Below are 22,904 nucleotides of genomic sequence, written 5' to 3' on the forward strand. Positions count from 1 at the left end.
TGGGGTTCACAAACAATATTAACCTTATGATGACTTTAAATATTTTTTATAAGTTCTTTTTTAAACATTTTATTTATTTGTCAGAAAGAGAGAAAGAGCACAAGCAGGAGGAGGCAGGCAAAGGGAGAAGCAGGTTCCCCGCTGAGCCATGAGTAATGGTGGCACACGCAGGGAGTTTGAGATGACTTTTTTTTTTTTAAGTTTATTTATTTATTTATTTATTAGCAATCTCTACACCCAACATAGGGCTCAACCTCACAACCCCAAGATCAAGAGTTACCTGCTCTTCTGACTGAGCCAGTCAGGTGCCCCATCATTAGTTCATTTTTTTATTATTATTGTATTCATATAGATACAGAGAAAAAGATCTGGAAGGCTAGCTCCCAAGGTTTGCCTTGGGTGTTTCTGAGTATGGATCTATTATTATTATTATTATTATTATTCTGTATTTTGTCTTTATCTACAATGAAAATATATTTTATATATATATATATATATATATATATATATATATACATACACACACACCCCACTGGTAATAAGAAAACAAATAATGATCTCATCACTTGTATGTGTAATCTAAAAAGAGATGAACTCACAGAACCAGGGAATAGAATGGTGGTTTCCAGAGACCAGGGAGTGGGAGAAATGGGGAGATGTTGGTCAAAGGGTACAAACTTCCAGTTAAAAGATGACTTAAGTTCTGAAGATATAATAGCACATACACTTTAGCAACACATATATATATAGTGTTGCTAAAAACAGTCACCATGTTTTCTATTATATATATATATATATATATAATATATATATATATTTGAAATTTGCTAAGAGAGTAACTTTTAAATGTTCTCATTGCAAAAAAAAAATAGTAGCAGTATATATACATATGAAACCATCATGGACTTGTAAAATGTTATATTCCACTTATATCTTAATAAAGCTGGTGGGGGGATCAAACAATAAAGAACTTTTTATTTTTAAAACACACTCTTCATTTGGATAAATAGGAAAAGGGTTATCTCCACAAGGGGTTGGGAAGCTCTATTACAGAAAACTATGTGCATAAAAAAATGTAAATAGTATCCAAACCCCCAGACCAGTATCTTTTCCCTACTTCTCCATTTGGATACTGTCAGCTCCCAAGAATAGAAAACAATATGTCAGGACACCAATTTTCATAAATATTTTAGGGGAAAAACTTGTTTTATATATTGAAACCAAGTTCAACGTATGAAATTGCATGGAAAAAAATCACATAAATTCTTAAAATAATTTTCAAGCTTGCTGGGATCAATCAGAACTATACTCTAACCCCTTGTCAGTTTCATTATTGGAGATTCTTCTACAGAGATGTTTGGGAAGCCTTAAGGCAAACACTACCATCTTATCTACCTTCTTTTTTGGGAGAGACCTGTCAGTCAAAAAAAAAAAAATCTTTTTTTTTTTCATCTATAATAACTTTCAAATTCTTTATAAAACAGGTAGCAGAAAACACATTACCAGGCAAATCTGGAAGGCCACAGGGGCATAGCTCACTCTGCCTCCCTTGCCTAGAGGGGAGAACTGCCTGGCTTGGCACCCTTGGTTCTGAGGATGGTGAGGCCCAGGCTGCCCCATTTCGACAGGACAGCAGACCACTCTGCACAAGGTGCTAATTCATTCATTCCACAAATGTTTATTGAGCAAAGCCTGAGAAAGGCCTCTTAGGGGACAGTGGGATCATTCACAAGCCAACGGTCATGTCTAACGGATCAGATGTGGACAATCAATCTTTTATTAGACCTCAAACCACTTCTAGAATAAAGCAAACAGGGCTCCTGCCCCACTCACTTACTAGCAGCTGGGGGGAATCAGGCAGGCATTCTGGAAAAGAACTGCTGTTTGAGAGAGGCTAAGGCAGTCACTTATTCCCACCAGAATGACTGTAACTCCTGCACTATAAATGGCGTGACTCCTTCAAAATGCTTTAAACAGTGTCTGGCACCTACTAAGAGCTCAGTAATAGTCATTTTTGCTGTTACAATTCCAACTTGCCCTTACTCAAGCAGCACCAGAAAAGGTGGGAAAAAACACAGGTTTTAGAATCAGAGAGACTAGATTTGAATCCCAGCTATGTTGCTTACTAGCTATGTGACTAAGGGAAGCAAACTTTCTGAGCCTCCGTTTCTCATTTGTAAAATGGGGTAAATGTCAGTATATCTCTCCTCATGTGGCTTTGTGAGAACTAGACATATGATATGCAAAGAAGAATGGCCCATAAATGCCCCAAAAAGACAGTCAGTATTGTCACTGCCCTGCCTCCTTCCCTACCACTCTGGGCAGGTCCTGGCATCTGATTTCATCCAGACACCACGCTAAGGGGACAGAAGCACTACAGGGGTAAAGGGAGGGGAGGGAGCACCCGGAGACCTTCCATAGTACCCCCCCCACACACACACACACCCTATCAAAGACCTCCTTTCAATCATCTTCTGTTTGGCTGCTGCATCCAACTGACAGCTGGGCCACCATTCCCTCACTGAGAATGACTGCCAAGAAGGGAAGCTGGACAGCAATTTGAATCCATCCCACCTTCCCATGTCTGTCTGTGTCCAGCCCACTGGGCTTCCTCCGCACATCCCTGCCAGGCTGTATGGGTCAGGAGGCTGACCCTCTGTTCTTCCAGGCTTCCATCTCAACCCAGAGCCCAAAACTCTAAAGGCCGCTGGTCACAAACCAGCACTAAATGAAAATAAGGACTTCGCATTCGGACAGAAAATGGAGCCCCTCGAAGTCCAAGGGGATTTATAAAGGCGGGAGGGGGGAAAGGGAAGAGGGAGGAAACAGGATGGGTGCGGAGAGAGAGGCCCACTGCGGATGGAGCCCTGGTTGCTGATCCTGGAGGATGATAAATCCTGTGATTTTAGAACTCACGACGGGACCAGGTCTGGGTGCGGGAACATAATTCCAAAACAAAAACTGCTTGCTTTCAAGTAAAAATCATCAGTCCCCAAGTTCCCCTTCCCAACACCCCACCTGTAGATAGGTCCTAACGCCGTACTTGACTTCACCTGAGCAATCTGGGGGTAGTACCTCTGCGGCCAGGTCCCTCCAACAGCCAGCCCAAAGCCCAAGGTCAGTCCTCAAAAGCCCCAAGAAACGCGACAGAGCAGCAGAACCCCCGCCTACCCGGTACCTCGGTTTCCTGAAGCCTCGGCTCCGCGGGCTTACAGGCGGGGTTTTGAAGGAGGGAGCTTGCCGGGTGCCGAAACGCTCCTCGCATTTTAGAACTCAGAACACTACAAAGCATCGTCAACAGCAACACCTTCCTCATTTACGAGAGACCCGGAGAGGGCAAGAAAGTTGGCCGAGCGGGCAGAGAAATCGAGACTGGAACCCCGCCGCTGTCCGTCGCAGCCGGGCAGGGAGAGCTTCTCGCCACCTCCCGCGTCCCCAGGTCCGCAGACCCAGCGGGGGGGTGCAAACCCCGAAACTCGCGGCGCGGCGCGTTACCTTCCTCCAGACGCGGCTCGGCGAGCCTCCTCTCCCCAGAAAGCGCGCGGGACGCTGCAGCCCGCACCGGTCCAGGTGTTGCCCCACCGCTGCCCGCCCGCCGCTGCGGCCGCAGGCTCCCCTCTGCGGGCCGCGGGCGGGCACGCAGGGGCGGTTCCCGGGAGCGCGGACCAATGGCGTGGCGCCAGTGCCTCGCCCCGCCCCGCTCCCGGCGCCCGGGCGCTCCGGCCGGCTCCCCAGCCCTTCTCGCACTGCCCTGCGCCCCTCCTGTTTCTTCGCTCCCGCCTTGGCCCACCCCGCCCGGGCCTCCTCAAGTGCACCTTGCCCTCAACTTTTTTCACCGTGCAGAGAAAGAGTTCAGCACTTACTTTTTGACCACTGTGCGTTAGGCGTCCCTGAACCCCAAAAAGGTGGCGGGCAAGGAACCCTCCGTTCAGAGAACGAGGTCAGCCACCGGGAAAGGGGGTGGGATCAAGATGCTTTAACCGCTCGAATGTGTAAAATAGGTCAAACTTGTAAAATACTTCACAAGTTGTTAAGAAGACTAATTGAAGTGGTGCTTTAAAAGTAGCCCATAATACCTAGATAAGTTGTGAGCCCTGTTTCCTGCCTGAGCCACCCCATGGGTGTGCAATGAGGACAGGTTCTCTCCGGGAAGGTGCTGGAAGGCATTACATCAGGGTCAGTTTTAAAAAGTTACCGATGGTGGGGCCAGCTCAATCAAACTTCTGGAAGAGGCAAACCTTAAGGCCTTCTTTTTTCTTCTCATCTCCCCCGTTTGTGTTGCCCAGCCAACTGAGGGTGGTCCAGGTTCGCCTTCTGTGCTTCCAAAAATCTTCCTTCTCTCAAACTTGCAAGTGCTGATCCCCAAGGACTTCATTCGGTGCTGGGTGCTGGGATGCTCACCTGGCCGGGGAATCCTTGCGCTGCCTCATGTGTGTATTCTGGCTTTCAGCCAAGCTTGGAGAGCCTCCTCTGCCCCTGTGCTGGGGTGGGGTGGGGGGGTGGGGGGCGGCACTGGGGATGCAAAAGAGGAATAGCCACTCCTCGTGCCTTTGAGGAGACATATTTGCAAATAATTTCAATTTAGTATAATAAGAGCTAGAATAGGTGTGCCGAGTGTTGTAGCGTCACAAACCTTGGGGGAGGAGGGCAAGTTTAAATACAGATGTGAGCAAGTAAGTCTTGAAGGAAGGCTGTAAATTAGATGGAAGGGCTGCAGAGAAGCAGGCAAGCACATACAGATGCCTGTCCTATGTTGCACAGGGTGTGTGACGGTGAGGCAGAGAGGCGGCTAAAGAGGTTAGACGCAGAAGCAGGACGGTGCTGTTGGTGAAGGCGGTGGATGAAGGATTTTACGCAGCGGAGTAGTCTGACCTCATTTGTCCGATACCTGGCTTTCAGCGTTGTTTGTGTCTGCCTTGGTTATCTCCTTCCTGCCCATCTCCAATGGGAAGGCAGGCCCTGGATCTGCAGACTTTTGAGGGCCCTGTGTTCTTGGTATAAGGCTTTAAAGGAACACAGTTCTCCCTATTCCAAGCGTCACCCCTCCCAGAAGAGAAACAGCAGCGCCTGCTAGGGAGGGGGTAGGGAGTCTCCCTTCAGGATCTGCACAAGACAGGTGGGGGAGAAATTTTGAGGGAGAATCTTGCTGGGCCCCTCATTGCAAAAGTCAGAAAGCTCAGAGGTTAAAAACGAGAGCCCGGACATTAGATGGCAAAAATTCTAATACTGCCCCTCTCCCCACTTCCTAACAGGACCTTCAGCCAGTAGCTTAACCTCTCTGTGCCTCACTTGGTTCATTTGTAAAAGAGATGGTGACAATTCTCCTCTCTGAGGTACTGTGTAGGTTAAAATGAGAAAGTGCATGTATACACAGCCGAGTTCCTTACACAGAGGAAGTACTGAATAAATCTTAGCTAACATGATCCTATCAAGTCAGTGGGACCTTGTTTCTTTCTTTTTTTTTTTTTTAAGATTTTATTTATTTGACAGACTGAGAGAGATCACAAGTAGGCTGAGAGACAGCGCGAAAGCAGGCTCCCTGCTGAGTGGAGAGCCAGATGCGGGGCTTAATCTGAGCACCCTGAGATCATGACCTGAGCAGAAGGCAGAAGCTTAACCCACTGAGCCATCCAGGCACCCCAGAAGCTTGTTTCTCTTAACCCGTTGAGTAGATTGTCATTCTTCAAAATAGTTTGCATGTAAGTGACATGCAAATTTCACAAAAATTCTCTGTTGATATTGAAGGAGAAAACCAAGGGCATAGGGATAATGCAGTACAGGGTTTAGTGTACAGATGCTGTGTGCCCGTACTCTTAAGCCTGGACTCCACCGCTAAACTAGCCAGTTGACTTGGGACAAGTCACTTGAACTCTGTAGGCCTCTGTTCCTCTTAATAAAATGGAAATATAGTTGGTCTTTGAACATCATGGGTTTGAACTGCACAGGTTCACTAATACATGGATTTTATTTTTATTAATACAGTATTAGTATAGATAAATGTATTTTCTCTTCCTTACAATTTTCCCATTAACATTTTCTTTTCTCTAGCTTACTTTACAGTAAGAATACAGTATACAATACATGTATGAAATGTGTGTGAAACCACCATTTATGTTATTGGAAAGGCTTTCAGTCAATAGAGCTATTTGTAATTAAGCCTGGGAGGAGTCAAAAGTTACAGGTGGATTTTTTACTCTGCAGAGAGGAGTGGGGAATATAAGTGCCTTAATCCCGGAGTCGTTCAAGGGTCAACTGGTCAACTATAGTCATATTACCCACCCCATGTAAGGGACATGCTGCAATATACAAAACACATTGCCTGGCCCAAGGTAAGACCTCAATAATGTCAGCTAACAGTAGGATCATAGTTAAAAGAATGGTCTTATACACTTGGGAAAGGGGGAAATAATCTAATACTAATGCACTGGAAAGGGAAAATGTAATCCCAGAAAAAAACAAAACCTGAATGGAAAGATTGATGCTGGATCTGTGAAAACTGGGACAGAAGTAGAAGTGAGCTTAGAAACATGCAGGTGGAACACTGGTCTGGAAGAGTTGTCTAGCTGGACAGGGGGTGTTTAAATCTGGAACCCTGATCTTGTTAATTTTTCAACTCTATCGACCTGAACTAAAAAAGAGTGCTGTTTGCCAGGGTGTGTATGACTGCTCACTCATGGAACAGTGAAAACCCATTAGATTGGTGCTTTCACTTGAGACTCTGGGATTTAACCTCTAGTACCCCCCAGCTGTGACTTTGTAGAGTCTCGGGCACATCACCCAAGTCTTTTGGTTTTACCAGCCAGTTAGCAGGTAAGTATTTATTTGTGGGACACTAAATGTGGTTCCCTCGGGCTTGAAATATCCTCCCCTCTATTTGAGAACCAAGGATCCTTCTCTTGCATCAGGGCGTAGGACAAATGTCATATTCTGCCTTCCTAAGTTGAATGCATTAATCCTTTGGAACTCCCCTGGTATAGTCCTTGAGACTTTTCTTGGCGTTGATTTCATTTTCTTTCTAGTTATTTGTCACAGGATGCCACTCACCACCAGCTTTAAAACTCACCCAATCCAGGGCTACCCCTTTTCTCTCTGTATTTTTTCTTACTACCTCCATCCTTGCCCTGGCAACCCTCTCTACCACAAATGCCTTGCACACTACCGGCACTCAGTAAATGCTTGTTCAATCACATTGTGGGTCGGTTTCCCATAGTAGATAACTTACAGAGAGCAGCACTGTTGCCACCATGGAAAAGTCAAAAAACAAAAACAAAAACAACTTCCTGTGGAGACATGACTTTATCCTTAAACTATGTGGATTCATAACTTCTTATCCACCAAAAACTGAAGATACTGCTGAAATGCTGTACAATTACATCTAGTGTGGTAATGTGGTTAGATGACCACATCTAACTAGAGCAGTAGGTATCAAATGTACGGCATTTAGAACACAATTCAGTCATGGTACTGGGTCACCAAAGCAGGAATTTGGTTTTCTAAATAATTTGCAGATACTGAATATCTTTTTAACTTTTGGAAGTACAAAACTTTGGCCTTTTATCAAATTGTGTTAGCAATCTCTCCACAGTCTTTAATAATGCCCTGCCTTTCCACAAGGCTTTGTATTTTTCAAAACCCTTTCACTTTAATTATCTTGTTTGATCTTCCCATCAACTCTATGATGTAGGAAGAGCTGCTTTTATTAGAATCTTCATTTTACCTATGAAGACAGGAGGGGCTTGAGAGGATCAGGCACTAAGTCCAGGCCAAATGGCAAGCGAGGACAAACTCAAGGATGTACTAAATCAGCAAGATTTCTGATATCCATGAAAAATTTTGACATCATTATTTATGGCCTTTAGGAGCAGTAATCTTATGAAGACACATCTTCATTTATATTGACATATATATATATTCATGCAGAGAACCTTTTACAAAGTGAGGAAAAACCTTTGTAGTGATCATCTCCCTCAGATACCTATGTGTAATAATTGTGATTTATTTCTTCAGTGCCTTTCATCTGCACATATCAATATGCATTCCAACATTAATTATTCTTTTTAAAAAACCTCTAGGTATACTGTCAGTATTTTTTTTTAAAGATTTTATTTATTTATTTGACAGAGAGAGATCACAGTAGGAGAGAAGAAGGGAAGAGATCACAGAGAGGAAGGGAAGCAGGCCCCCTGCTGAGCAGAGAGCCCCATGTGGGACTCATCCCAGGACCCTGAGATCATGACCTGAGCTGAAGGCAGCAGCTTAACCCACTGAGCCACCCAGGCGCCCCTACTGTCAGTATTTTTAAACAAATTTTCTTATTGTAATGTTTAAATTTTTATTTTTATAAACATATATTTTTATCCCCAGGGGTACAGGTCTGTGAATCACCAGGTTTACACACTTCACAGCACTCACCAAATCACATACCCTCCCCAATGTCCATAATCCCACCCCCTTCTCCCAAACCCCCTCCCCCCGGCAACCCTCAGTTTGTTTTGTGAGATTAAGAGTCACTTATGGTTTGTCTCCCTCCCAATCCCATCTTATTGTAATGTTTAAAGAAAGAACAAAGGTTACTTCCAAAAACAGAAGACCTCTATTTACATGAGATTCCTAGAATAGTCAAAAACAAAGAGACAGAAAGTAGGGTTTACCAGGGGCTGCAGAAAGGGGGTGATGGGGTTAATGGGGGAGTTACTGGGTACAGAGTTTCACTGTGGGATGTTGGAAAAGTCCTGGAGTTGTATGATAGGGATGGTTGCAGAACAATGTGAATGCACTTAATGACACAGAACAGCACATTTCAAAATGGTTAAAGTGGAAAATCTTATGTTGTGACTACTTTACCACAGTAAAAGTGTAGGGATGCCTGTGAGGCTCAGTGGGGCTCAGTGGGTTAACCAGTTAACTGTCTACCTTCTGCTCAGGTCATGATCCCAGCTTCCTGGAATCAAGTCCTACATCTGTTTCCCTGCTCAGTGGGGAGCCTGCTTTTCCCTCTGCCTGCTTCTCCCTCTACTTGTGCTCTCTCTCTCTGACAAATAAATATATAATCTTGTAAAAAAAAAAAAAGTAGAAGACCATCTGGTTTTATTAATAAGATTCCCTCTAGCAGAAAAAGGCTAGTTATAATGTAACTCATGGCCTTTTTTGTTTTACTTTGTCTTTCAGAAATTAACCATACCTAAGAACCCCTTTACACTTGCTTGGAAGAAAAGATAGTGGTCTGGAGGGAGTCCTACCAACCTTTTTTTTTTTTTTTTAGATTTTATTTATTTGTCAGAAAAAGAGAGAGAGAGAGAGTGCCCAAGCAGGCAGAGCGGCAGGCAGAGGCAGAGAGAGAAGCAGGCTCCCCACTGAGCAAGGAGCCCTAAGTGGGACTTGATCCCAGAACCCTGGGATCATGACTTGAGACAAAAGCAGCTGCTTAACCGACTGAACCACCCAGATGTCCCCCAACTTTTTTTAAAAAATCCAAAATGGGGTTAAGTTTTGTGTGATAGCATGAGATCCTAGTAGATTATCAGAGTTCCTATTAGTCAAGTGCCTACTACCTGCTGTATTGACCAAATGCTTTTTCCTATTATTTCCTATAATCGTGGGACAGCTCTAAATGGTAACAGATGGGAAACCAAGTTATATGAAGACTAGTTACTTACATCTTCCCAAAAAGCTGTCCAAACTCTGGAACTGACTTCCCAGGGTGTAACAGAATCCCCCATAAGGTACAGTGGTCTTCATTATGCAGGGAAGTTTCCTCAAGTAATCCTTGAAACACTACTACTTCCTCTGGGCTGTAATTATTGTTACCTTCTCTTTACAGAATTATGGTGTTCTATGTGCTGTCCAAAATGGAAGCCACTAGCCACATGTGGCTGTTGAGCACTAGAAATGTAGCTCGTCTGGATTGAGATGTACTATGAGTGTGAAACACCCACTAAAAAAAAGAAAGAAAGGGGGAAAAAAGGAAATTAAAATATCTCATCAACAATTTCTGTATTGATTACATGTTGAAAGATAATATTTTGGACATAATTAAGTACAATATAGTATCAAAATTAATTTCATCTATTTCTTTTTACCCTCTTTTAGTGTGGCTACTAGAACATTTTAAATTAAATATGTGGCTCTCATTATATTTCTACAGGACAAGGCTGCTCAAGGCTGCCTGAGTCCCTTTCTTTACCACAGTTCCCCCTTGGAAGAAGGAGCAGATAACTTTTGAGTTACTACATTCAGGAGAGGAGACACATATGGATAGACCCTGCCTTTGTATTCATCACTCGTTTTCAAAGCACAGAAATTGCAAAATGTTTTCAGTACTACTGAGTGGCATTTTTAAAAAATTTTATTTATTTATTTGACAGAAAGAGAGATCACAAGTAGGCAGAGAGGCAGGCAGAGGGAGGAGGAAGGAGGCTCCCTGTTGAGCAGAGAGCCCGATGTGAGGCTCAATTCCAGGACCCCGAGATCATGACCTGAGCTGATCCAGGTGCCCCGAGTGGCATTTTTATACCCTATTCCTTTTTCAGGTACAGAGGAATCTTGATTAAACATACACTTCAAGAATGGAATGCCTGGGGCGCCTGGGTGGCTTAGAGGGTTGGTTAAGCCTCTGCCTTCAGCTCGGGTCATGATCTCAGGGTCCTGGGATCGAGTCCCGCATTGGGGTCTCTGCTCAGCAGGGAACCTGCTTCCTCCTCTCTCTCTCTCTCTGCCTGCCTCTCTACCTGCTTGTGATCTCTGTCTGTCAAATAAATAAATAAAATCTTTAAAAAAAAAAAAAGAATGGAATGGAATGCCTGGTAAAAATAAAACATAATCTTGTTCTATCCCTTATTTATTCAGTTATTCATTCATGTATTCATTCTATTTACAAATATTTATTGAGTGACACATTATGTACATGGTACACGGCTATGAGAAATTCAGAGATGAACCAGATTAGTGTCCACTGCTGATTCTCTTTCAAAAGTGTATTAGTTTATTTCCTTGTTTTTTATGCTGACATCACAGGCAACCTAATATAATGAAAACTATGCCCCCTGGCCCAGGGGACATAAGACCCACAGTCTAGTCCTGGTTTTATAAGTTTTGTGAAATAAGCAAGTCTTTTCTAATGTAACTTGCTCACAAAATTAGAAAGGATAAAAATATCTACTTTGCATACTGCAAAAATAAAATAATGGAAATAATAATCTACAAAATGCTATTTCTGACTTATTAGATGACACTGTATCAGAAGCCAGAAGATTTGGTTTCCCTTTTGGACCCTACTAACAAAATACACTGTAGCTTTAACCTCTCATGCTTTGGTGTCCTAATCTCTAAAATTGAGGTTGGGGCACTTGGTTGGCTTAGTCAGAAGAGCATGGGACTCTTGACCTCAGAGTAATGAGTTTGAGCCCCACGCTGGGTGTAGAGATTATTTTAAAAAAGGTAAGTAGGGCGCCTGGGTGGCTCAGTGGGTTAAGCCGCTGCCTTCGGCTCAGGTGATCTCAGGGTCCTGGGATCGAGTCCCGCATCGGGCTCTCTGCTCGGCAGGGAGCCTGCTTCCTCCTCTCTCTCTCTCTCTGCCTGCCTCTCTGCCTACTTGTGATCTCTCTCTGTCAAATAAATAAATAAAATCTTAAAAAAAAAAGGTAAGTAAACTTAAAAATAAAATGAAGTTAAGTGGTTAGGGTACATAGATTCCAAGATCTCTTCCAGCTGAAAATTCCAGGTTTTAGGAGTTTATGATTTTAAAGTAATCATTCTCTGAAGATCAGAGATTTCAGTTTACAAGAGTCATAATTATAACCATTTTCTAGCCATAGATCTTAAAAGATTTAAGTGTATGGAACACGGGAAGCTTCTCTGGGAATCATGCTTATTTGTTTGCAGAAGAATTTCTGCATTAGCTTATTTCATAGGGTGTTTTGCCCTCTGCATTAAAAAACCAAATAGAAGAGTAAAAAAATGTAAAGAAATGAAAACAACTGTTTGGTGGGTAGCAAACCACTCTAAAACACAGTGTTGAAAACAACAATTTATTACTTCTCATGATTCTGTGGGTTGGTGGTTCTGCTGCTTCTCACTCACTGGCTGGGGCTCCTTATGCCGCTGCATTCAGCTGAGTGCTCAGCTGAGGCGGGAACATCGGAGATGGCCCCTCATCCTCCAGGGCTGTGGTCCACGTGACCTCCCTGCATTTGGCAATCAAGCCCGGACTCCTTCCAAAGCTGCTGAAACCCAGGCATGACAAGAGGCAAACCCCAAGGTGCAAACATTCGTGCCAAGCTGGCTATTGTGCCTTTGGCCAAAGCAAGCTTCGTGGCCAAGTTCAGAGTCAATATGGGGGACCCTGAGGCATGTGTCACTGGGGACCACCAGTGTCACAGTCTAGCGCCACAACTTTTATTCAACTGAGTTCTAGTCAGCAGAGAGCTCACCCCCTTGTCTCGTGCTCCTGCAAGTGTCATTCCATTCTTTTCTTCTGTGCTTTGTGCGTCCTTCCCTTTCTGCATGTGGCACGCTCTACTTTAATAATCAGTTTCTATTTCGATCTTCCCTTCTCCGAATGGGACATTGAGTAAAGGAAGAGAAGGAGTCTTAGTCCTCTCCGAATATCAAACATCCATCACACGTCTCCACATAGAAGGCATTTAGTTAATAACAGTGAAAGACAGAGACTTGAATTCTTTGAAACTCCAGCCAGGGCCAGAAGTAGAGCATCTCATTTCAGACTGCACTAGGGCAAGGATTCCTAACCTAGGCTCTTTATTTTCACTAACTTCTACCAGCAATTTGTCATTTCCTCCGGTTATAAATGTAAGCAGCGACCACAGCAGTGTTACCAGTAGATGTGTGAGCTTACCACCGATGGAAACCACAAACTTTTCATATCACAATACAGATGCCATGCAGATACTGTAAATATTACAATTATAAAATAACTTTAAGGGGTGCCTGGGTGGCTGGGTGGGTTAAAGCCTCTGCCTTCGCCTCAGGTCATGATCCCAGGGTCCTGGGATAGAGCCCCACATCAGGCTCTCTGCTCAGCAGGGAGCCTGCTTCCTCCTCTCTCTGTGCCTGCCTCTCTGCCTACTTGTGATCTCTGTCTGTCAAATAAATAAATAAAATCTTTAAAAACAAAATAAAATAACCTTAAAATAGTTCGAACAATCCATTTTAAGATAATTGGTTTTCTTTGTAGTCCTAGGTATTCTATTTTATTCCATTGAGAAATATTCTTCTGAGGAGTACATGGGCTTTACCACATTATCGAGGCTGTCTTTTGGAATGAAAAGGGAAAGAACCCCTGATTAGAATGAGACATTTAATAGTCGTGGGAAGACCCTCCCTCCCCACCTCACTAGAGCCACATTAACATATCTTGTTTGAAAAGCAAACTCTCAGGCTCTACCACAGACCTTGTAAATCAGGAAGTCCAGGGGTGGGGCCCAGTAATCTGTGTTTCTACAAGCTTTGTAGGTGATTCTGATGCAGGGGAGAATTTGAGAACCACTGAACCGAGATAAACAAGAGTGAATTGGAACTGAGCTATATACAGTGTAGCTGGAAACCATTTCACCAGTCAGTGAGTATAGATAAATGCTGATGGATGTCTCCAATTTCCTCAGCACTGAGAAAAGTCCTATAGGAAGATGCTCTGTATCCTAATTTCAGTGATTCCAATGTATATCCAGTATGTATATGTATATACATATACATATGTATATCCAGTGATATACATAGATAAAAAGACTTCAGGGGCCCCTGCCTTTAGCTCAGGTTATGATCTCAGGGTCCTGGGATCGAGCCCCACATCAGGCTCCCTGCTCGGCAGAAAGCCTGCTTCTCCCTCTCTCTCTGCTTGTGTTCCCTCTTCGTGTCTCTCCCTGTCAAATAAATAAATAAAATCTTGGGGAAAAAATTTCTTAAAAAAAAAAAAAAAGACTTTAGTCTGAACCCTTAAGATTAGCGCACTTTATGATATGTATGTTACATGTTAATTTTAAAAATAACTATACATGGGCGCCTGGGTAGCTCAGTGGGTTAAGCCTCTGCCTTCGGCTCAGGTCATAATCTCAGGGTCCTGGGATCAAGGCCTGCATCGGGCTCTCTGCTCTGCAGGGAGCCTGCTTCTCCCTCTCTCTCTGCCTGCCTCTCTGCCTACTTGTGATCTCTCTCTCTAGCAAATAAATAAAATCTTTTTAAAAAATAAATAAAAAATAACTATACATAAGCATGTAATACATAATCCCTGCCTTCGAGAAACTTCCCATTCAGGTTTAGGAGTCTGTTTTTTTGGTCACTTCTTAAGGACCAAACAGTGTTCTGGATGGTTAGGGCTGCAACAGTGAATGAGCCAGGTGTGAAATCTGTCCTCATGAAGTACACATTCTAGTGGAGGACTCAGAAAATAAACAGGTGATTATAAAACAGTGGTAATGTCCATCGGAACTATGACCAAATAACTGTGACATTTCACCAAGCCCAAGGCAAACTTTTTCAGAGCTGAATCTTTCCAAAATAAGGATGTATCTTACATTCCATGGTTGCCAGTTTTATTAGAAGGGTCTTAATGGTACATAAAATGATGGTGCATCTTCCATTGATGGCCTCTTAAGAGTTTGTGAAATTTGACATATTCTAAACATATTCCTCTCCATATTCAGGGATATGGAGATCTGTAAGCATTCCAAGGGTCAAACAGGGCTTCAAGGGTACGGTGAGACCTGAGCCACGTGGGAGAAAGAGTCGGGTGTTAAGAGAGGAGGAACAACAGACCAAGTGGAGGTGGAGCTTCCAAAGGGAAGAGGAACCTGTAACTGAAAGGAACAGGCCTGCGTAGGACAGAGAAGGGGGTGTTAGGAAGCAAGGGAGCTGAGTGGCTAGTAACTTGAAATCAGATTATAAAAAGCCCAGAAAATTAAGCAAATGATGCAGTTAAAAGTAAGGAGCAGGAGCGCCTGGGTGGCTCAGTTGTGAAGCGTCTCCCTTCGGCTCAGGTCATGATCACAGGGTCCTGAGATTGAGCCCCGTGTTGGGCTCCCTGGTCAGGGGGAAGCCTGCTTCTCCCTCTCCCTCTACCCTTGCTTGTGTTCCCTCTCTCACTGTCTCTCTCTGTCAAATAAATAAATAAAATCTTTATTTAAAAAAAAAAAAAGGTGTGATGAAAGATTTCTGAGCAGAAGAATGAAAGGTTAAGTCCAAAGTTGATATGTGAAATGGACTCAGCAACAGGGGAGATAGATCTATATCTCTATCTATCTATCTATCTATATGTTTGGTTTTTTTTTTTTTTCCAATTTTTGGTCACCACTGCTTGAGCTTGAAGGAAGGAGATGCCCTGACTCAGGACTCAGAGTTGATGATTTCCTGGCAGAGCCACAGCAAGTACAAGAACCACACACACGAGCATGTGGCAGAGGTGAATGAGCCAACGCCCCAGCACTCCCCCAGACCTAAGGGGCGAGCACACCCCCTGGATATTATTGCTCCTGAGCTGCCAAACCTGAATGACTACTGTGTCCCCAGAGCCGGCCGCACCAGTGCTGGGCTGCTGACCGTCACCCCCTCACCCCTTCGGCCTCATGGAGAGCCCCAGCTGCTCAAAGACTTGTCTTCTTTTTGAAGAAGGCACGAAGTCCTCCCAAAGTCATCATTTAATCCTCGCCACATCCAGGTGAAGTAGCTGCTCCCAAGCCCATTTTACAAGTAAGGAGATGAGGGCTCAGGGGTGAGGCAATTTGCCCGAGGTCACAGAGTTAGTAAGTAGCAGAGTTGGGATTCATACCCTCTTCTGTCTTCTCTCAAGGTCTGCTCTTTGAACCCATATTCTCTATGAGTCTTGCCCCTAACCCTACTGCAGATCCATGTTTCTGACCCCCAGATATAGAGTCTGTGCACACCACATTACAGGCTTGTCCCTAACCCTCTGTCAAGAACATACTTGCCTTTCTGTAAGACTGGAAATTTCCTTAATTCTTTGCTTTGCACTTCAGTTACTCTGCCACAAAGAGCGCCTACCCCAAATCCCTAACCACTTGACCTTCTCCCTCCAGTCTCTTCCTCCAATCATGGTCCTTATCTGAAGTAGATAAATTCTGCACCCCCAGCCTTGTTGCCTGCCTGGTTTGAGCACCAGCCCTCTGTGAAAATTCCTGCTGCTACGCTTGAAATCCCTGCGGTCCCATTTGCCAGCTAGGTCAGTGGGTGTCTAAGGCTCCCACTTAGAAACTAGAGCTAGGCTCAGATTGAGGTACAGCTGGCCCATAGTTTGGCATGTGGAGATAAGTAGGAATCTGAGGAGAGAAACTAGGAAGCAAGGCAAGGAGCAGAACCAACATCCGGGCCCAAAACCATCAATCCAGAGGAAGCTGGCAGAGGAGGGGAACAAGCCAACAGGGAAGAAGGCTGTCACTAGAGCCAACAGTAAGGAGCAAGTGGGTGGAGAAGAAAAGATAGAGGTGCTGGCAGCACCGACTTCCCAAGCACCTGAATATGGGGCAGGACTTCTTACAGGGTCTATGAGTAGGGAGAGGATGGGCGAAGTCACAACGCTGGTTCACACCTGGCACCAACCTCCCCCTGGCTCTCTCTAAGCCCTCGGGCACTACCAGGATTGCTAGGTGCCCCGAACACCACCCAGTCCAACCCCAGCCTCTGCCCTCACTGCACCCACATTCATTCATTTACTTGATTAAAAAACATTCGAGCCCCCACTAGGATATGAGCTCCTTGGAGGCAAAAGTGCTATCTATCTTTTTCATCATTTTAAGATCTAAAATCCAGAACAATTTTTGTCACATAGTAAGCACTAGATATATATGAGATGAATGAATGAATAACTGATAAATGATTAAAAAAAATGTTTAGTGTCCTAAAGCATCTTTCAAGTTGCAGCAGTAACCTCAGATAGAGCGCCAGGCACATGCTGTCTGCTTGTATTTTCCAACAACAAAACAGGCTTTCACTGTCCGCATGTCAAGTTTGTGATCAGACATACCTTATGCTAAGATCATTTAAAACTTTCTAAGGCAAGAAAGAGCATGTAGACTTAAGGTAAAAATACAGCTAAGTCAGGTTGTAGAACATTAACTAATTCATGTTTTCCTTTTATTAAATTTCCAAACTAGTTTTTGGTCACTACTCTCAATATTACTAAGCATTTGCCACTGGTTTCAAAAGAATTTGCAACAAAGAACGCCTGAAGATTGCCAAAAATTACACAGTCACCATTGGAGGTAAAAAAAAAAAAAAATGGCGTTTGATCACACAATTTCTAGAGCCAAAAGGAAAATATTGATGCAAAGCTTTGAAATTTTCCTTTGGCATACTTCTTAGGGCACTGGATCAAATAGCACTCAAAGTTTTCAAGATGCATGTAAACTCTCCATGCTGACTGCAGGATACTGTGGTTAGTCCTGCCGAGCTCCGTCTGTCATCCACATGCTCAGAGTAAACAAAAAAACAGTTCTGGGACTTGCACAGAAACCGTGGCAAACCCTGAGGGGGACTCGAACTTTGAATTAAAGGAAACCGCAAGTCACCACACCACTGACCAGGAACATGTTACATTTCATCTGACTAGGGGCGGGGCAGGAGGGGTTTGGTGACTGACAGAGCTGCTGCAGGAGGTGGTTAAAGTTGCCACACAGTGTCGAGGGGAAGAGCGCTGGGAATATGCATCAGGGGACCCAGCTACACGCAGTCAGAGGGTCAGAAACCCCATGACAATCTTGGGCTTGGGTTGGGTAGGAACTGCCATTGGCTGGGTATGTGGGCAGAGGGAAGGAACACGTAAACAAGTAACAGATGTCACTTAAAATGATATAGGGCCGGCAGAAGATTGCCTAAATTCTGGTGTGTGATCATCGAAAGCATCAGTCTGAGCACGGGGAATAGTTTACAAAATGCTGTTAAAGACTTTTCACTAAAAGTCACAGTGGCTTGGGGTAGAATGGGTTTCACTGAGTAACAAAGAGAGAAACACTGCATGGGTCAGTGAGAATGGACCGTGACACTTTTCAGTTTCTAATTCTTTTTTTTTTTTAAGTTTTTATTTATTTATTTGTCATAGAGAGAGAAGCGAGAGCAAGCACAGGCAGACAGAGTGGCAGGCAGAGGCAGAGGGAGAAGCAGGCTCCCCGCCAAGCAAGGAGCCTGATGTGGGACTCGATCCCAGGACGCTGAGATCATGACCTGAGCCGAAGGCAGCCGCTTAACCACCTGAGCCACCCAGGCGTCCCTCAGTTTCTAATTCTTACTAGATTCTGCCACTCTAAGAAAGATGAAGCAGTTGAAGCCATAGCACGTTTCCCCTTCCCCTGCACGGGATAATTAAATGGGAGTAAATGAGCCAATATGAAGTCAGCTCCTTGCTTAAAGCTGGCCCAGGTCAAAGGGGCCGGTGGGGAGGGAGTGGGGAACCCTAGGAGAAGTCAAAGCCATGACCACAGGCCAGAGTTTCTGTGGTCAATGTAACATCCATTCCGTGCAGACAACTCCCCACTCTTTCTGCTTGCCCTAGAGCCTCAGCAGAGCAGAGACAGGGTTTGGGACAGGTCAAATCATGAGCTCTACCAGCTGCTACAACTATCTCTAGAAGGATGCCAGGACCATTAGGAATATGGCCCTGGGCTTAAGAGGTCAGAAAATGAAATTTGCATAAATGAGTGCCACTTTCTCCTTTCTTCACTGTGTCTCTTTTGTAGCTTATTTACTTTCTGAAGGACTTATGCTGGGTGTGAAACTTCCAACCACCATGAGGGTGAGTTATAGAGCAAAGGAAACATTCTAGTTCCTAGAAGCTGTTTTACAACATGGAGCAATGCTTTGTGTTTCCAGGCAACTGGACTATCTGTAGCCAAATCCCAACTAGGAGATGGCAGGTGTGGAGGGACTGGAAAGAGCTGGGATGGGTGATCACTAGTCAAGCTGGCCGGGGTTTGGAGCAGGACTCAGCCCAAGCCAGAAACTCAAGTGTTAGGTAAGGAAGCAGAGGCAGATGCCCAACTGTATGGATTTTGGCAACACAAGAAGATTAAGGAAGAGATGCTTGAGATATCCCAGAAAGCATGAAAGCTCAGAGCCAGAGAAGTGAGCTGGGATCCGGGCTGTCGTTTCCCATGAGCGCAGCCTTTGAGAAGCTTCTTAACTTCTCTAAGATGCAGGTTCCTCAGGTGTAAGACAGGAACATTACAAGGACGTGGTGAGGATTAAATTTGATAAAGTATAGAGGCCCCAAATATATAGGCTTTTAGTCTGTTCTTGAAAGCAAAGAAAGGATCTTAGCAGCACAGCAAGGACCACAAAGAGAGAATGTGTTCAATAAATGCTTGCTAACAAATGGGGGGATATTTGCATTCCAGATGTTATGTCCAGGTGAGACTGAGGTTGCTAGTCTACACCATCTCATTCTGCGACTCCAAGTGAAGCCCATGAACCACTGACATGACCTGGGAATTTCTCAGACATGTAGGCTCTCTGACCCCACTCAGACCCAAATACCAGATTTCCACTTTGGCCTGGTTCCCAGGTGAGTTGTCTGCGCGTTAAACTTTAAGAAGTACTGCTCAGTCCAGATTGACTGGAGGAATGAGGAAGTCTGAGTCTTCCAGCCGATGGCTTCTCCAGGCTCCAGCTGGGAGGGGCCTGGGAGGGCAGGACCCCCAGCAAGTATTCAAAGTGATTCTTTAAACTGTAACCACTTCTCTCGGGGTTTGAGCAGAGGGCCAGGCTGTTCTGCTTCAGAGGAGCGGGGACCCCAGGCTGGCTGGGCAGGGATAGGGTACAGATTCCATCGATGTATGAGCAAAGGTTGACTTTCAGAGCCTCTGCCTAGACTCGAAAAAGAAGTCAAGGAGGCAAGAAGCCAAGCCCAGGGGACTCAGGTAAGTGAGAAGTTAAAATGGGTGATGCTGGGGCACCTGGGTGGCTCAGTGGGTTAAGGACCCTGCCTTCGGCTCAGGTCATGATCCCAGATCCTGGGATGGAGCCCCACATCGGGCTCTCTGCTCAGCTGGGAGCCTGCTTCCTCCTCTTTCTCTGCCTGCCTCTCTGCTTACTTGTATTCTGTGTCTGTCAAATAAATAAATAAATAATCTTAAAAAAAAAAAAATGGTGATGCTGGTCTACAGAATAAGAGTCTAAAGAACAAGAGTCTGGAAGAAAAAGCTAACTATTCGACCTGTACTTATGGTGCCACTTATAGCTGAGGGAGATTCAGAAATACAAAGCACTTGCTTCTTGGGAAGGCAGATAAGACGCTTGCTGGAAAGTTCCTCTGACCTGTCAACACAGAGACATCAGTCACTGTGGGAAAGTGGAAATTTCAGGGACTGTTTTGGAAAGTTCTGTGAAACAGTGAACAGGAAATCCCAGAACTTTTTGCCCACACCACAGTCTTGTGTGTTTTCAGTAAGGAATGGGCCACTCCTCAAGAAACAATACGCCCACACCTCTAGTAACCTGGATAGCCTCCTCTCAAGGGGAGCAGCCCAGAATCTTACTATCAGAGGATATCAGAGCTAGAGGGGACTTGGTAGTTTTCAATCACTTTTTAATCCATGGAACCCCATTTGCTAACACCGTTGGATCCCCAACATTAAAACAGATATGAATGAAGCAGAAACTGGAGCCCAGAGCGACTCCCCCCACCTCATATCTCAAGACCCTCTGAAGCTTCTGGGTGGAACCCCCTTGGTTCCACAGGCAGTTTGAGAAGCACCAGTCCTCCTGTTACACACATGATGAGAAGGAGGCCCATGCTGACAAGATCTCCCTTGACCTGGCACTGGCTCACCTCACCATCCACAGGACTCCCTACGGTTTAGCCACTGTGGACTTTTTTCCGTTCTCAGATCATGCCATGCTCTCTCTTCTGGGCCTCTCTATATACTCTTCTCTGCTTGAAACACTCTCTTCTCCTCCGCATGCCTCCTTGTCTTCCAACTCCCCTCCTGCCTGCCCCGCCCCTCAGTAACCTGCAGATCCGGCAAAAGCCTGTTTGCTCTTCTCACTGAGCCCAGCACTGTGCCGGATCAGTAGTCAGTACTGCTGGTCTCTTTGTCTAAGAAGTGAATGAGCACACGTGCAGGAACCTTGCCCCACGGTTGCTTCTCCAGCTCGAAGAGGCAGGAATGCTGACAGACCCTCCATCCCAACACAGGGTGGCTGAGAGCAAATTCTCATATCCTCATCCATTTCTCCTCGGGGAGTTCTGACTGGTGTACAACAGGGTGAGGCTGAAGATCCTAGGAATGGGAAAAATGTGAAGGAAGTGCAAAGTGAGACACAGTTAGAAAATACTGGTAGGTCCACGGGATAGTAGCCTTCCAAATGGCCAAGTTAATTTCTGCCAAGTTAATGGCAGAAATCTGTTTCTTATGATGACAGTTTTCAGATACCATCCTGACCTGCCACCTTGGAGGTTTAGAAAAAAATAAGAATAATAAAACATCTTAAATCAGACTACCTTCTAATACTGGGAACCGTATTTGACATTACTAGTAGATAATCTTCTAAAAGTTCCATAGACAAACCATAAGAAACTCTTAATCTCAGGAAACAAGCTGAGGGCTGCAGGAAGGGTTGGGGATGGTAGGGATAGGGTGGCTGGGTGACGGACATTGGGGAGGTTATGTGCTGTGGTGAGTGCTGTGAGTTGTGTAAGACTGACGAGTCGCAGACCCATACCCCTGAAACAAATAATACATTACATGTTAATAAAAAAGAAGAAATTATTCACAACTTCGCTGATGACAAACTACAGCCATAAAACATGCTACCTGGTGTATCTCGGGTGTTTCTGTTATAGATGCATGAATCTCTCCTGCAACACCCATTTGATGATTTTTTTTAAAAGCCAAATAAATATGAGATAATGATGCACTAAAATTTTTCTGAGTGTGCAAGCAGCTACAAATGCTAAGTCAACATATTCCAAAATTGGCTCTCCCTATTAGTATGTGAGCAGTAAACTGTTAAGAAGAACTAATTATCTATCTATCTATTTATTTATTAAAAATTTATTTATTTGACAGAGAGAGAGCACAAGCAGGGGAGCAGTAGGCAGAGGGAGGGAGAAACAGACTCCCCACTGAGCAGGAAGCCTGATGCGGGGCTTGATCCCAAGACCCTGAAGCATGACCTGAGCTGAAGGCAGATGCTTAACTGACTGAGCCACCCAGGCGCCCCTAATTATCTCTTCAGATAGTATTAACCCAAACATCATTTTTACGAGTTTTATAGAATGAGTCAACAGGGTAACTCAACTAACTCCCTGCTTAAGCATCATTTTATTTAAAATGACACTTCCTGGTAAACAGGTTTTAATTAAAAAGGAAAATTACATTTGCATCCCTCGAAGATACAGGAGAAACTACAGACTATTTCATTATCTACACTCTCTATCTCTTCTTATCTTTGGCACCAGTTACAAAGGAAAACTACCTAGAAGGATAATTTCTCCCACAATAATTCCTTCCAGTTAGACAGGACTTAGCAACTGATAAAGTATATTCCCATACAAGATTTCATTTGTTCCTGTCAACAGCCCTGTAAGGCAGATATGACAAGAACTAGCGTTAACTTCAGTTTAGAAATGAGGATGCCATGGAAGCCATGGGATCTTTGAGACTTGCTCATGGTCACCCAACTAGGAGGGGTTTGGCCGGGCTTTGAATCTAAGGTTTGTGATCACGGGACTATCTCAGAGCTATCATCAGCAGGTAAACTGTGATTAAGTCTGCCTGATGTCTTAGATCATATTGTAGAGACCCCTTGAAGGTCTTCTTGTTGCTGGGGTTCTCAAACTACACTTCTTAGAGCCCCACAAATCCATAGTGATGCTTAGGAAGCCACCATAGGGAGAATGAGAAGACAGGATCCTGGGCTCATAACCCAGTCAAGGAGCTTTG

At 44.5% G+C, this 22,904-nt stretch overlaps 1 protein-coding gene across 9 annotated transcripts in view; it reads right to left on the reverse strand.

Annotated features, from left to right (window-relative positions):
• SYTL2 (synaptotagmin like 2) overlaps positions 1–3,634 on the reverse strand; it is a 120,227-nt gene extending 116,593 nt beyond the window's left edge. For all 9 annotated transcript variants that reach the window (XM_045071306.1, XM_045071305.1, XM_045071304.1 and 6 more), the window contains exon 1: positions 3,496–3,634. The gene's annotated coding sequence lies outside the window, so the exon portion shown is untranslated. The remainder of the gene's footprint in view (positions 1–3,495) is intronic.
• Positions 3,635–22,904: the final 19,270 nt, after the last annotated feature.

The sequence above is a fragment of the Mustela putorius genome, unplaced genomic scaffold, assembly GCF_011764305.1.
Source record: "Mustela putorius furo isolate JIRA1106 unplaced genomic scaffold, ASM1176430v1.1 tig00003987_pilon_pilon_pilon, whole genome shotgun sequence".
NCBI classification, from domain to species: Eukaryota; Metazoa; Chordata; class Mammalia; order Carnivora; family Mustelidae; genus Mustela; species Mustela putorius.